Source organism: Eriocheir sinensis, chromosome 15 (assembly GCF_024679095.1).
Source record: "Eriocheir sinensis breed Jianghai 21 chromosome 15, ASM2467909v1, whole genome shotgun sequence".
NCBI classification, from domain to species: domain Eukaryota; kingdom Metazoa; phylum Arthropoda; class Malacostraca; order Decapoda; family Varunidae; genus Eriocheir; species Eriocheir sinensis.
Genome location: NC_066523.1, coordinates 3,776,368 through 3,790,080, shown reverse-complemented (window position 1 = coordinate 3,790,080; position 13,713 = coordinate 3,776,368). Strand labels below are relative to the sequence as shown.

The window sequence follows — 13,713 nt, the reverse complement described above, 5'->3', positions numbered from 1 at the left end:
GATCCTTCAGCCATTAGTAATAAATGTGACCATTAAATTGTTTAACGGACACTCGGAGGCATAAATACACTCGGAAAGGTTGTTCTGTATGACCATTTGTGTAACTGCGTGGTTGGGTGTGGTTGCAGATATCTGGTTTTGTGTGTGTAGACTGATACAGATATTAACAAACAGGTTGAAAAAGCAGTTTGTTCGTGATTTCTTAACTATGGTGTCATACAATGCAAGGTTTTGTTTCAGTGATAAACCATGAAGATACACAGTTTGGTGCCACGGACTCTACTCCCACAGGTCTCCAAGCTTGGTTCGTGGGAGGGGGGAGTATTGTGTTAAACTGCAATTTTACCCAACGCAAAATAAAGAAATTTGTAAATATTTGGAACAGAAAGCCATCCTTTGGGTCACTTTCCTCACTCTGGTGCCCACAACCTTTCGGGATTTCTTTTTGATGGGTGGCTCATAAAACATGATACATGGTTAGATGATGTTTCATTTATGAAAATTACGGAGCATATTCCTGAAGCGGCATCATTTCGAATCCCTGCGAGCGTGCGTGCACATGGATTTATATTTAACGGAGGGCTCATACGAATCTGGAGAGAATAAAATTCGAAAGTTGAGGCTGGTGATCGTGCGAAGGTGCCGTAATAATGATAAAAATGAAGACGATGATGACGGTAATGATAATACTGACAATAATGAAGATAATGATATGATAATATTGACAATGGTAATAATAATAATAATAATAATAATAATAATAATAATAATAGCAGTAAGCTCGTCAGCAGAAAGGAAACCTACACTAAAACCTTGTCCAGGTCTTAAGGTTCTCAAGTCTTGCCGAAGTACTGATCATTAAATAATCATCACAATAATTGTATTTCTGTGATACTGTCCCAACACTTTGGTCTGGGACTGTTGAGCACTACCACCGAGCGGCGCTGGGAGTGAGGTGCCGCCAGAGGCCCCTTTTCTGTATGGGCCGCAAACTGCTTAGTATTGTAAAATATGATAATGAATATGCATACTTGATGTTTTAAAATCTAATCATCCTTGTAATACAGGAGGAGGAACGTAATGGTACACTAAAACATAATAGCGCTTAGCACCCAGAGACTAACCACCACTGCCTCGGAACACTTCTTTGTATAGGAACGACAGTCTACCCAAAGGCTCACGATATCTAGAAAATCGTGTTCGTTAATTGTGACCCATGAAGGGTGTTAATTGCATTAGCCTGTAAATAGAGTCTCGGGATTCGAAGCAATGCAATTATTTTAAGGAGAAATATACCAGCTCTCATATCCGAAGGTCTCTGATATCATTTGATAAAAAGCACAAGCGCAGGTGTTATTTTAAATGTAAATGTAAATGCAACAACAGTTTTTTGCACACGTTGTGGGTTTTTAAGACGATAAAAGCCTCCGGTTGTTAATACAAAGAGCATTATTTATGCTTCTCTGAGCGTGAAGAACAAACAAGACATTGCCTGAGCATAGTGAAAAAAGCTTTGAAAGGTTCGGAGTGAGTGTCTTATGCACGTAAAGCTTGGAAACTTGGAGGCATTAACTGCTTACTTTTCAACAGTAATAAGGTTCACTGATAAAGATGTTGAGGCCTTCCCAAGCATTTTACCGGGTTCACGTGAAGCCACAATTTGTGTTCTTGAGAGCTGCCTGGCAAAGTGTACAACAGTGTGGCGTTGCTATGCAGGAACAGCTCCTTCGCAGTTGCCTTTGACATCTCAAAAGCTTTTCACAAAGTCTGGCACAAATCTTTGCTTTCCAAACTACCCTCCAGTTTCCTTTCCCACCGATCTATTTCTGCTATGGTAGACGGTCACTGTTCTTCCCTTAAACCTATTAACAATGATGTCCCGCTAGGCTCTGTCCTATCTTCCACTCTTTCTCTTATTCATTAATGATCTTCCCAAAACAAACTGTCATATCCACGCGTACGCCGATGACTCATTTTTGCATTACTCAGCCTCTTTTGACACTCGTGGTGTGTGTGTGTGTGTGTGTGTGTGTGTGTGTGTGTGTGTGTGTGTGTGTGTGTGTGTGTGTGTGTGTGTGTGTGTGTGTGTGTGTCCATGCGCAACGAAATGAGCAGCGATGTTACCTAAGAGTTATCCCTCAATAATTATTCTACTGGGGGTGAGTCGTGGGGCGGGGGGTGGGGTGGGTTGAAGGTAGAGGAGGGGTGGGTGGAGGTAGAGGAGGGGATGGGGGAGGTGGAGGGGGGATGGGTGAAGGTTGGGATTAGGAAGGGAATGGCATAGGGGAGGGGGTGGGTGGACGCCTGTGATGGAACACACGTGCGTTATGGTGATAATATTTATAATTAATATGAATCATGTTTCATTTACGGAGAAAGTCTTAAAATACAGCACGTATAGTAGAATATAATGTTTTGGTATATAGAGTGTTGTTGTAAAATGTGAATGTATAAATTCGAATTTTAAAAAATCGGAGTATAAAACATCTAAAAACTTATTTTATTAAATAATAATTTGCTTCTATAACTTATCTGAACTAAAGTGTGCGTAGAAATGTGGGTCTACAAGATTTGTGTGTTTAACACGGATTTGATTTTAGTAACAATACAAGATATAGAAAAGCTGCCAAAGCCGGCGCCTGTGTTGATGCCCGGTTTATTTTTTTTTTTGGGGGGGGGTAGGGGGGGAGGGGGAGTGTAACGATGCCTAGACACACGATACGCTCCAGCCACTCATTACGCGTAGCCCGTCTTCTCCGCACCTTCTTCTTCTTTTTCCTGCTGACCACGAAGGCAATTTCTCAACCCAGTGTTGTAGTACTTATTGGCATCTCATTTTTCATAACTCTACTGTACAGCATGAAAGGGTTGCAAGTTCAGTGGAGTGAGGTGAAAACCTCGATAATGCCAGCGTTAAACTAGTGGAATGAGATGGAAGGAAAAATATTCTTAATATTCTTCTATATATGCAGGTCCTCTCCATTTACGAATAAGAAATAAAGATAAAGTCACGGGTACGGTGCCACAGAAACGGTGCTACAAAAATAAAGATCTATTAATTAACAATAACTTACTCATTCAAACACAAGAAACTTGATCACCTTGTTCATACATTTCGCTTAAAAACACGTGACAAAGCTGACCTACAGATGGCGCTGCAGGTACACAGGTTGGAGGGGGGCGGGACACCTCGCGGCAGCAGCGCAGTGAGGAATAACCCCAACTTCCTCTTTTTTATTCGACAGATTCTGTTCTTCCGAGGAGGGACCATTAGTCATTCTCAGTGACGGCCCATGAAGAAGGTGCGGGGTTGAGAATACTCTATAAAAGAACATTCCCCGCAGACCAGCTCCAAGGGCCGACGCCGACAATGCCGGTCTGACGACGAGGACTGGCGTGTGTCTAGCTCCCCACCCCCCTCCGACCCGAGCTGGAATATATGGGCCGGAGGTTGTGGTAAGCTCCGACCCCGCAGAATCACAAGGTAATCGCTCAACGTAACCTATCTTGCAGAATATTAATTACAAAGGTTTGATGATGTTACCATTACACAGTCTTACTCTCAAGGTATCCAATGAACCTGGTTACATGACGATAACATAAGTATTTTCGTAACTCGGGAGACAAACATCTGCGAAGGTCCAATACAAAATTAGCTGCAGTGTAAACATCCGTGTAATCATTATATTGGTAAGATAAATATTTAGGAAGTACGTTCTTTTATGTAATACGACAACGAGAACTAGCCTACAATATCGACAAAACAATTACATAATGGAATGATATTAGGTTGGTTACAATGGTACAATGAGAATTAAACAAATTTTACCTTTCGTGTGAGCAACGCTGCCGGCCGCCGCGCCTGGCTGGTCGGCGACGCTTATTACAGCGAGTTGTAGTGGGAGTTTAAGAGGCGGGGAGAAGATGGGAAGGTATTGGCGGTGTGTGTGTGTGTGTGTGTGTGTGTGTGTGTGTGTGTGTGTGTGTGTGTGTGTGTGTGTGTGTGTGTGTGTGTGTGTGTGTGTGTGTGTGTGTGTGTGTGTTTGTTCCTACATGTGTTATGGCTCACAGGTGCTTATGAGGTCTCTCCCCCCCCCCCACCCCACCCCCACACACACACCCTGGTAAGAGTTGGTGGTGATCGCTGTGCCCTGGAGACGAATGAAAAGAGAGCAGAACAAAATTAAAGTTTAGCCTTATTTAAATGAATAGATAGAATATTATCATTGAAAAAATTGAAAAGATGCGTTTGGAAGTCTTAATTGGACAACTGTGTATAGGGAGCAGGCCTTTCCTATGTAAATGTATATGCTGGTTATTCAGAAAGGATCTACAGAAAGCATAGAAGAGAGTGCATGGAAATAGACTTTGGGAGGTGGAGGTTTTACGTTTACTTTAGGAGCAGCGAGTAGCGGGCTTTTTTTTTATTATTGTTTTCTTTTTTGTGTGTGCCCTTGAGCTGCCTCCTTTGCTGTAAAAAAAAAAATATATATAGCAATCATGAGAGGAACGGAGCGTCGCGCGTATACTTACATCTTAAGCCCGAGGAGTGTTTCCGTTCTTCACTCCAAGTTTATTAGGTCGGTGTCACAAGACCCTTTCGCTTCTCACATCAACTATTTCTAAAGGTCAAAGAGGGGATCAATCGTGTTCTAATGGGTGTTTTTTTAAGGTTCACGGTACAGAAGAAGGGGCAAACTAACACTGCAGGTTCTTAAAACTACAACTGGAAATGCCTACAACTCCTACGAAAGCCTTGTCAAATATGTGAACTTGGGAGGCGAAATGTTTTAAAATGCGACCCTTAGACTTCTCATTGCATTTTGTGTATCTTCGGCGTGAGTAACTATGCAGCACTTTAAAACATGGGTTGTGGTTCATGCACTGAGGAATTTATCATACATTTGACCGCGTTGTGTTGTTCCCCACATCCCCAACTCCCCTCGTGCACCGTGGACCCGTCCCACCTTCAACATTCCCAAGTGCTTCTCGCGTCAAAATTTTTACATTCCCCTTCTGTCCTAGCAAGTCTTTTACCTGCTTAAAACCCTCCTATTCTCCGCGGCTCTTCAGCACTTTCGGTTCTTCTCCACATCCGCCATGCACCGCCTCCACTTCCATCCCCGCCCCACGCTTGCTTGGAGATAGTCTATAGAGCTAGCGCGGCCGCTTGCATGACCACCGCCGCCACCGCTGCCGGGCTCGCATGCGCCGCTAGTGCAGTCGACTGAATCGATAAATGGGAAGCGGCGCCGTCTGCTAACCTCCCCCACCTGTTCCCCCTCTCCCTCCTTCACCATTCTCCCCTGAATTTTGCCCACCCCGATTTTCTTCCTTTTCTCCCCTCTCTTGTTCCTTCTCCTTCTCCTCGCTCTAGTCCTCCTCCTCTTTCATCCATTCCCCGCCCTCGCTACTGTATCGATGAGTCTCGGAAATGTAATCTATTTATATATTCCTGGTAAGGCGAGGCACGGCCAGACGCGTGGCGAGGCTCGGCGGCGGCAGGTGCACCGCCCAGCAACGCCCCGCCGCCACTGACGCGCCCACGTGTATATTTTTTTCTTATTGAAGTCTGGTTTATCTTCGGAAATCAACATATTTTTCTATTATGATAATTATAAACTAGTGTTAATCAGCAATGCTAGCTTCTTGACATGTTGTTTACCTGGTTAATCGAATTAGTTTGCGAATACATAGATCTGTTGACGGCCGAACGTGGCTACTGCTCCGGCCGGCTCCTGGAAACGATTTGTGGCGTGAGTGATTGCTGGCGCCGGGCTCCCGAGCGAGTCAGGTGGCGTGAGGCATTCAAACGGTGGGGCAGCCTTGCCCTCTGTATTGTCTGGCCCTTCGGGCTTATCTTATGATGGCAAGTCGTGAATGTAAATGTTCGTGGCACTTTCTTGTTCGAGACTGGTCCGGCGATCGTCATAGGCAATGGACTAACCATAGAAAGCTAACACTGTCAAAGAGCAAGTCGCTATGGTCCTGCATTCTTATATACACCCTCGTGGACGTTCTCAAGATAAGGGAAGCAACTTTTTCGTCCAGGATAAAGCGTACTTATTGACAGAAAAATAGCAATGTTTTATTTTTATTAATTTGACCAACTTCGTAATTATATATATATATATATATATATATATATATATATATATATATATATATATATATATATATATATATATATATATATATATATATATATATATATATATATATATATATATTATATACCCACACACATATATATGCCTCATTTCAGTAACCGTTCCTGTTTATAGTGCAAGTTCTTCCTCAAAATCTCTACAAGGATCCAGTGATCTTGTTTTAAGTACAGGACACTTGCCATGCACCCGGCGCGGCTCCTTGCCGGAATCCTGCCCGGGTAGCGGCTGTCACTCTCGTCATCACTTGTATCGTTCCAGCGACTCGCCGACAACAAATGAGGTAAATGAAAAAAGATAAAGGACAAGAACAATAATCGTCTTATTCCATTAGGCCAAATGGCCACGGTAAGTCCGACACATCTCACGCCCGCGGTGAAGTGCCCCACAGCGCACTTGTCTTTGGCTCACTGATTTCATAAAATTATTGACTATGCCGGCGTTCCTGTGCAATGGCTGGTCTCTCTAATCCACATCATGGTGTTACGTTACGAGCCAATAAAAAAACACATTCTTATGTACAGAGAAAGAGTAAATCTCTTTTTCTGTTCGTGTTTTTTTTCTCTTTAAAAATCTCATTCTAAGTGCCTTGCTGGAGTTGCGTCATGCAAGTAAAGGACCATCATGCAAGGAAAAACAGGACTTGTAGATTTGTTAAATGTCGGGAGAGAACAAGCTGCAATCTCGTGTGATGTGTGGCCGGCAGTGAAACACACCCACTCGGCAAATCCCTCGATGCATGCGGCGGAGAAATTGTGGGGAGGCGCAGCAAACTGAGGCTTGCCATGCACTCTTCTAGTGTGTGTGTGTGTGTGTGTGCGTGTGCGTGTGTGTGAGTGAGCTACCTTTTTCTGTCAGGCTCTTTGCGTCCGCGGGTTCTTGAAGGCAATGGTGGTCGGCCTCAGCAAATATTCTTATCGAGATGCCGACTTTGCGTTGAGACCATGTTGAGGAGTCTGCCGGGGCCACATGAGCGTCGGTGCGGCGTGAATGAAGTGCTGTGCTGCCAGTGTGGGCTGTGGCTGTGTAGGATGAGTGTTGTTACGTGAGCGTACGACTGACCTTCCCAGCTGCGTGACTGTCCCCCTTTCACGTCAACCCGTTCTTATCCCCTCCCTCCTGCCTCCCATTATGTCCCTTCCCCTTCCCACACCTTCCTCGCCTCCCCTCTTGTCTCCCTCTCTGCATCTTCCTCTCCCTTCCATTCCCCCTCCTTCCTCTCCTTACCCTATATTACCCTTCTCCAATCACCCTCCCTAGCCCTTCCTCACCCTACCCCTTCCTGTTCCTTCCCCTTCCTCCCCTTCCTCAACCCCATCTTGTCTCCCTTTTCCTTTCTCTTCCTAGCCCTTCCTCACCCTACCCCTTCCTGTTCCTTCCCCTTCCTCCCCTTCCTCAACCCCATCTTGTCTCTCTCCCTTTTCCTTCCTCTTTCGACCTTTTCCCTTGTCTTCCTCACCCCTCCACCTGTCTCCCTCCCTGTGTCTTTCCCTTCCCCTTTCCACTCCTTCCTCACCTCCCCTCATGTCTCCCTCCCTGCATCTTCCTCTCCCTCCACTCTCCCTCCTTCCTCCCCTTACCCTACATTACCCTTCTCCAGTCACCCTCCCTGTCCCTTGTTCTTCCTAACCCTTCCTCACCTAATTTAGTCCATACACTCCTTCCTGTTCCTTCCCCTTCCTCCCCTTCCTTGTCTCCCTCCCTTTCCCTTCCTCCTCCTAGCCTTCCCTTGCCTTCCTCACCCCTCCACCTGACTCCCTCCCTGTGCCTTTCCCTTCCCCTTCCCTCGCCTTCCTCCCCTTCCTCAACCCCATCTTGTCTCCCTTTCCCTTCCTCTTCCCTCGCCTTCTTGTCTCCCCTTCCCGCTCCCTCCCACCTTGTTCCTTCCTTTTCCTCTCCTCCCTGATCCCTTTCTGTCTTCCTCCCTGTTTTTCTCCCTTTCCAACCCTCCCCTGCCTTCTTCATCCCCACCACCTATCTCCCTCCCTTTTCGTTTCTCTTTCCTAACCCTCAATCACCTCCCTCACTCATCCTTCCTCCTCTTTCAATTCTTCTTCCTCACCTCTCCACCTGTCTCCTTTCCTCTTCCCTCACCTTGACACCTCTTAATTTCGTTTTCTGTGTACCTACTCGCTCTTATGAAAGGGTGTTATCTTATTTTTTTTCCCCCGTGTCTATAAATAACCCTTTTTTGCCTATGGTGCTGCTGCTGACGATGATGCTGGGACTGTCCGTCATGCCAGGAATTACCATAAAAAACGAGCACCGTAAAAACGACGACCTAGATAATGCGGTAGTGGTTGTCCGTTTTCAGAGGTGTGTGTGTGTGTGTGTGTGTGTGTGTGTGTGTACGGTATCGTTTTGTGTACTACTACTATTACTACTACTACTACTACTACTACTACTACTACTACTACTACTACTACTACTACTTCATTATTCACGACAAGCTGATGTAACAAACATGACCACTGAGGCCACGCGCAGCTATGGCGTATGCCCCCAACTTGAATTACGTACTTATGTCACGAGAATGGAAAACCGAAAAGTGGATAGAGAGGAGATGATGGGGCCATGAAAGTCACTAGATGGCAAGAAGGCAATGGGTGCATATGAAATGTCAGGTCAAGTACTGATTTTTATTTCTCTATTCCATCTTCTATATATCTACCTAAACACTTGTATCGTTTTTCTTTCTTTCTCTATTCCTTTCTTTCCAATATCTTTCTATCGAACTATTTATCTCCCTGGCAATCTATCTATCTATGTATCTATCTGTGTGCGCCTGGCCCGTCCCTTGTGCGGTAGTTCTGTCGTCCGTCACCGGTCTTTGTGGGGCTAAATCAGCTTCTCCTTGACGGCATTGGGCGCCCTCTTTATAATCGTGTGCCCGGCGGTGCGGTGGTGGTCCGGGGCGCGTGCTGGTGTGGCGGTGGTCAGTGGGGGGAAGTTGCTGCCAAAAAATAAAAATCTATATGTAACTTTAACCTTCTACTTAATTATTTTTATCTATTTATCTGCCGCTAATATTCCTGCATGAAGGAAAAACAGTCGAGTATGAGGAATTGAAGGGAAAGAGGTGCAGGAGAATGTTTATGCGCCACTCTGTTTATCTCTCATTTTCGTACATTTGGTTTCATGGTATTGTTTCAGATTCATGCTAGTGTGATGCTAGAATTTTCCCAGAAGGACGATGGCGGTCTCAGCTTTTTTTAGATAATGAATGGCGTGGTCAAGAAACCGGGCGAGAGCGAGGTGAGTGAAGTCGTCGGTTTGGGACGAGCTGGGCACAGCCACGGCCGATGCGGGGGCGGCTGACACCCCCGGCCCGAGGCAGCGGGATGGGGGACGCGCGCTCTGGCATGTAACTCTGAATGTAAAACTCTGTGATTCAAATATTACCTTCAGGACGATTTACTCACAGATAGAAAGGTTTTAAGTAATGTAAGAAATGTAAGAAATGCAAGTCCAAACAGCGAACTCAAAGCCCGGGTCTAAGGCTTGTCACAGGCTTTTGTGAGAAATCTTGCCCGAACAGTCCTTGAACAAGAGCCTTGGACTGACGAAACGCTGCTGGCCGGAAGAAGAAACTGCCAGGTTAGTTGAGCGCATCTTTTATTTCATAGGTTTCTTCTCGGGGATCTTCATCAGTGACATTTTCAATTCTTTTCAGTCTCATCAGTCATGTCACTGGGATCTTCATCAGTGACATTTTCAATTCTTTTCAGTCTCATCAGTCATGTCACTGGGATCTTCATCAGTGACATTTTCAATTCTTTTCAGTCTCATCAGTCATGTCACTGGGATCTTCATCAGTGACATTTTCAATTCTTTTCAGTCTCATCAGTCATGTCACTGGGATCTTCATCAGTGACATTTTCAATTCTTTTCAGTCTCATCAGTCATGTCACTGGGATCTTCATCAGTGACATTTTCAATTCTTTTCAGTCTCATCAGTCATGTCACTGGGATCTTCATCAGTGACATTTTCAATTCTTTTCAGTCTCATCAGTCATGTCACTGGGATCTTCATCAGTGACATTTTCAATTCTTTTCAGTCTCATCAGTCATGTCACTGGGATCTTCATCAGTGACATTTTCAATAGTCTTTCAGTCTCATCAGTCATGTCACTGGGATCTTCATCAGTGACATTTTCAATTCTTTTCAGTCTCATCAGTCATGTAACTGGGATCTTCATCAGTGTCATTTTCAATTCTTTTCAGTCTCATCAGTCATGTCACTGGGATCTTCATCAGTGACATTTTCAATTCTTTTCAGTCTCATCAGTCATGTCACTGGGATCTTCATCAGTGACATTTTCAATTCTTTTCAGTCTCATCAGTCATGTCACTGGGATCTTCATCAGCGACATTTTCAATTCTTTTCAGTCTCATCAGTCATGTCACTGGGATCTTCATCAGCGACATTTTCAATTCTTTTCAGTCTCATCAGTCATGTCACTGGGATCTTCATCGGTGACATCTTCACCGTCAAGAAGGGCGGAACTATCTTGATCTAGCGATGGCCTTGTACTCTCCTGTTCCCTCCTCGCCATTTCTTGTGCCTGAATAACCCCATGCAGGGCGGCAGCTTCCTGGCGTGTCTTAATATATCCACTTCTCCTCCTCCTCCATATGTTCCTCGTCTCATTCCATCTTACCGTGTGAAATTATAATCGACTCGTACTGAATTTTTTTCCTTGGTTTTACATGTTTAACTGTTTGTGTTGTATTCGCTTGATAGTTCTCCGTGATTCGATTTTTAGTCTCTGGAATGCTGGTGACTCTCTCTCTCTCTCTCTCTCTCTCTCTCTCTCTCTCTCTCTCTCTCTCTCTCTCTCTCTCTCTCTTTCAACTTCACTGAATGGCGAGACATATCGGTATTTTCTTTGCGTCCGGCGTCAGGATGTTATCGCTCCACACACCCCGATGTCCTACCGTTATTTATTACTGCCGTCCGCGCTACACATCACTAGCCATCCATCTGCCGCAGCCACCACCGCCTCCACTATTAGTATACCACCATTTCCCCCCCTCGCCTGCCTCCTATACGTGGGTTTAGTGGTAGATATCAACTCTTCTCTCTCTCTCTCTCTCTCTCTCTCTCACGCAAGCTCTGAGATTTATGGAGCACAAGGCGTGGTGTCATTCGCCTCCACCGTCTCTTCCTCGCCACGGACCAATAGCAGGACGATGGCTTTGCACGCATCCCCCACCGCTTCCCACTCCCTCCTCCACACCTGCTGCTATTACCACCACCACCACCACCTTCCTCACTCCCACAGGACGTTGCTCCGCTCCCGCCCCGCCACCAGCGTCCACCACCACCACCATACTCTTCCTTCCGGTAATTTTGAAGAGCGCATGCAGAGAAGCAGCACCAGTGATGACGTGGAGTTGGTTGTCCGGAAGCATGATCAGTTTCCGCCAAGGACGTGAATGAAAGTTCTTTGGGCTGAGGGGCGTGTTCGAGGGGCGCCCATCCCTTTTCTTTACGCCTCCTCGTTCACCGGTGCGCCCGCCCTCCAAGCCCCTCGTCACCCCCCCCCCTCCCCCCCTGGCCGTCCTAAGGTGTTCGCTGCCTCGCTTCTAAGGTGCCTTGTGCGTCCGGGAGGAAAAAACGTGCCTCGTCTGAACTCTGTGGTGGAGGAGAGAGGAGTTTTTGTGCAGGTATGAAGGCGAAGGTGGATGAAGCCAAGTCCGTGGAGAGGAGGCTGGAAGGGTCGGAAGCCAGGCAGTCATATAGCACACGATTTGCCTGGTGGTCGCTGGCACCTCCTCCTGCTTCCTCCCAGCTCCGCCATTTTCCTTGGCTGACAGCATCTCGCTCTATCCCGCCCCCAGGACAATGCTCTAACGTATCCCCTCCCTCCTCCCCCCTCCCCTCTGAGAGCAAGGCCCCTCCTTACGCGTCTCCAGCCAGGGTGCTCCGCCTCAGGGCCACCGACGGACGGCTGCTTGGCAAAAAATAAGAGGCTGCCGCTCCTGCAGTGCGCACCGCTCCCCCTCAACCCCTGACTGCCGCCCTCCTCCAACATCTATAGTTATGTACCGGAATGCCCCTCCTTCGATACTTTTTAAGGCGGTGTGTGTAACAGAAGACGCCAGCCATACTTTCAAGAATACTGTCTTTACACACACACACACACACACACACACACACACCTTTCCCTTTACAATCACACGTCCCACCATTTTCAACATCAACGTTATCCATTCCCCAGACACAATCGCTACCATGCCCGTACATAATGTCATATACACACCGTATAATAATATGCAAACTCTATCCATTCCTCAACAAAAACTCTCCATACAAATATTACCCATGCATTGTTCTCGGACACCCAAATCCCAAACGTTATTTTAATCCACATCCCGAACCCAGAAAGCGCGTCACCTTCACGAACGCACTTCCATGCCCTCCACCACGCACTCAACAAAATAATGCAGCCAGGTTTACCAATCTTTCTCCCTCCGTGTGGGTGCCACCAAGAATTAGATCATTAACCGGTATCCTACTGATGTGACACAGAATACGGAATAGTAATGTATCGACTAATTCAGTATATTGTATAATGGTAAAAAAAACGCATGGATATTTAATTCACTCATCAATCAGCCAAGAATTAACGTAATCAGTGTATGTAGAGCGATACAACACAGGAGTGAAGATGCAGTTAAATTAAGAAGGATTTTTTTTATAGCCCATCTTACGAACCCCTGAGAGATGACATGCCACAGGTTGAGAATCTCTTAATACAATATACTGATTCCCCATTGTTCGCATTCAAATTGCTCTCTCCTCAAGTACACACACACACACACACACACACACACACACACACACACACACACACACACACACACACACACACACACACACACACCTGTTCAGTTCACTCTCCAAGCAGTATAACTAAAGAATATTGAACCTTGACCTTCCAGCTGTCTTGGCTTATGTGTTTACGCCATTATGATGTAAGGCGCCTTGTGATTCCCTCTCCTCCATCATGGCCGCGATAATGGGTGATGGTGGGGACGACTGTAATTGTGGCGGGTGTGGTGTCAGTGTGGCAAGGATTGGTGGTGGTAGCTGTGATGTGGCTGAGAGTGCTGGTGGCGACGGTTGGACGTGGTGGTAACGACTGTGATGTGGCGGTGTGTGGTGGTGGCGGTAGTGTGGCTGAGTGGTGGTGGAGGCTGGAAGTGGTGGCGGCAGCTGTGATGTGGCAGAGTGTGGTGGTGACGGCGGTGGTGTGGCGAGGAGTGGTGGTGGTGGTGATATGACGCGGGGTAGTTGTGGTGGTGGTGGTGTTGGCGGCGGGGGTGATGTAGCTGGAAGTGATGGGGAGGTGGCGGTGGTTGTGGCGAGGAGTGGTGGTCCATGGTATGGCGCGAAGTAGTTGTGGCGGTAGTGGTGTTGGCGGCGATGTGGCTGAGTGGTGGTGGAGGCTGTGATGTGGCGATGGTGTGGTGAGGAGTGGTAGTGGTGGTGGTATGACGCGGGGTAGTTGTGGTGGTGGTGTTGGCGGCGGGGGTGATG

The 13,713-nt window shown here is 46.5% G+C and overlaps 1 long non-coding RNA gene across 2 annotated transcripts in view; it reads left to right on the top strand.

Annotated features, from left to right (window-relative positions):
- The window catches only part of LOC126998781 (uncharacterized), a 30,350-nt gene that overhangs the window by 5,752 nt on the left and 10,885 nt on the right, over positions 1 to 13,713 (top strand). For both annotated transcript variants that reach the window (XR_007752987.1, XR_007752988.1), the window contains exon 2: positions 3,246 to 3,484. This is a non-coding gene — a long non-coding RNA (uncharacterized LOC126998781). The remainder of the gene's footprint in view (positions 1 to 3,245; positions 3,485 to 13,713) is intronic.